Source organism: Onychostoma macrolepis, chromosome 08 (assembly GCF_012432095.1).
Source record: "Onychostoma macrolepis isolate SWU-2019 chromosome 08, ASM1243209v1, whole genome shotgun sequence".
Taxonomy (NCBI): domain Eukaryota; kingdom Metazoa; phylum Chordata; class Actinopteri; order Cypriniformes; family Cyprinidae; genus Onychostoma; species Onychostoma macrolepis.
The window spans coordinates 26,769,581-26,771,896 of record NC_081162.1 but is presented as its reverse complement, the minus strand read 5'-3'; the positions used below and the strand labels follow the sequence as shown (position 1 = coordinate 26,771,896).

General features: G+C 38.2%; 1 long non-coding RNA gene across 1 annotated transcript; it reads right to left on the bottom strand.

The window, feature by feature from the left end:
• Positions 1–317: 317 nt before the first annotated feature.
• On the bottom strand, positions 318–2,036 carry LOC131546337 (uncharacterized). The gene is made up of 3 exons (XR_009272661.1): positions 1,867–2,036; positions 535–640; positions 318–420 (listed from the first exon to the last, which is right to left on the bottom strand). It is a non-coding gene; the product is annotated as an uncharacterized LOC131546337 (long non-coding RNA).
• Positions 2,037–2,316: the final 280 nt, after the last annotated feature.

The window sequence follows — 2,316 nt, the reverse complement described above, 5'->3', positions numbered from 1 at the left end:
ATTCTCTACTTTTGCATTCTGATAATAATTGGATTCATGCACAAAGATTGACTATATAAAAGCTATGTTAATGTATACACTACCTTGGGTATATCTTTGCAGGTCATGCCCTTTTTAGTGTGCAAATTGATGTACATTACAAACTGTTTTCATTTTAATGTGAGTGAGTCTCCAAAGACCATTTAAAGACAGTAAATATAAAATATTCCATTTACTTGTATGGAATTGTTGATTGTGTCCTAAGGGGAAACATGCAGCTAATTGATCTGTTTTTGAGCATGTTGAAGCACTGAACTGTTCATTTTCTCACCATCAACCATCAACATGTCACATGGATCCTCTCGTGTATATGGCTCTTGTCCTCTCCATGTTGAACACAGTCACTGACCCAAAGTGTAGAGTGTTGAAGCAAACTGACGACTGGCTCAAGGATGCAAGTTAAAAAAACACAACAAAAAACACACATTTGTCACGGTAAAAAATCACAAAATCCTGCATAGCTATACACATCCACATCTGCACAGATATACTCACAGGACTTCAGTCAGTGTTCATTCCTAATGGGGAGTAAGAGTTGATTCTCTCTGGATGTGATCAAATGAAGATGGACAGGCTGAGAGGAGACTGCTCTGCAGCAGATCTGGAGAAAGAGATGGAAGAGGAAACAATTGACCTTGTTTAAACCTGGCTTTAACATCTGTCTCAGAGATGTGACATTACACAAACACATTAGTAAATACTAAAGCACTAAACTATTGCTCTAAAACAAGGGTTTAAACTTTGACAGTTATGGAAAACATACATATATACGTCAAGACTTCATGCCATCAACTATAAGAAATGATGAGTATGCAATGTTGATAAGAACTCGCCAGGACTTTTAAAGGAACTAAAATGTGATGTTTGATCGAAATGAATAAACATAGTACAAATCAAATATTGCTAAACATATTGTATAAATACTTTTACAATTTCAAATAACTTATTTCTATTGTAATATATTTTAAATTATATATATATATTTTAATTATATTTGCTGCTCAATAAACATTTCTTATCGCTGTTGAAAGCATTTCCTTAATGTTTATGTAGCATGCTCATGTTAGCAGCAGATATCAACATTCACACAACTAACTTTTCCAGTTGTGTAAAATAAACATTTGTCATGCAGCACCCATGCAAACATAAATAAATGACTTCTACAATGCAAATGACTGAAAAAGAGTATGCACTGCTTGCACTGTCAACCCCTATGCGATTACACAGTTTATCGCTGCAACAGGGCCTGAGAAAGACTGATGACATGAAGGAGCAGACAAGAGGGTGTGTGTGTGTGTGTGTGTTTGTGACATATGAGGACACAAATTTGTATAATGGCATAGGTATTACAAGGAGAAGGTGACTTATGAGGACATTTTCCCATGTCCCCATTTTTCAAAACGCAAGTTTTTTTGAGAAAGTAAAAATGCACAAAGTTTCCTGTAAGGGGTAGGTTTAGGTGTAGGGTTGGTGTAGGGCAATAGCACATACAGTTTGTACAGTATAAAAACCATTACGCCTATGGAATATCCCCACAATTCACAAAAACAAACATGTGTGCACGTGTGTGTGTGTGTGTGTGTGTGTGTGTGTGTGTGTGTGTGTGTGTGCACAGACTAAAACAATGAGTGAAAGAGCAAAAAGAAGTGTGGTCTCTGAAATGGCTTTCTGGAACCGTGCACTAGACTATCGGTGCATGGAGAAATGCAACTGACAATGAGTAGAAAACAGTGGCCTTCTTCCCTGTTTTAATTAGTATGTGTGTGTGATTGTATTTTATTTGCAGATGAGGGGTGAGGTGATGGCAGCGTCGCTCCGGTGACCCACCTTGCTACACACACACACGCTCACTCGCTCTCAGATGCCACTCTGACACTCACAGATCAGCGTAATGAGCTATAGTCACCACAAAAGGTCAGAGGTCAAAGCTATTATACCGCATCTCCCCATTAAAACACGGCAACGTGGCCCGATCAGCCGTCCTCACCCCTGCTCTCTACAACCACAATTAAGAGCAGGAATCACTGACCTGAAACACAGCAATTAATATAAAGAAGTACAGTTAGTTTAATAGCTGCAGCACAAACACAAAGTAAAGATGCATACTTTGAATATGCACTAAACTGGCACAAATGTTCATGAGATCAGTGATGTCTAATGATTTGCACTGTTTATAGTCCTGATTGTGATGTCATTAAACCTCTAAACATGAATGAGGGCATCGTCCTGCAGCGTTTGTGATCCAGACATGAATGATTCCTCAAATCATGTGTCTTG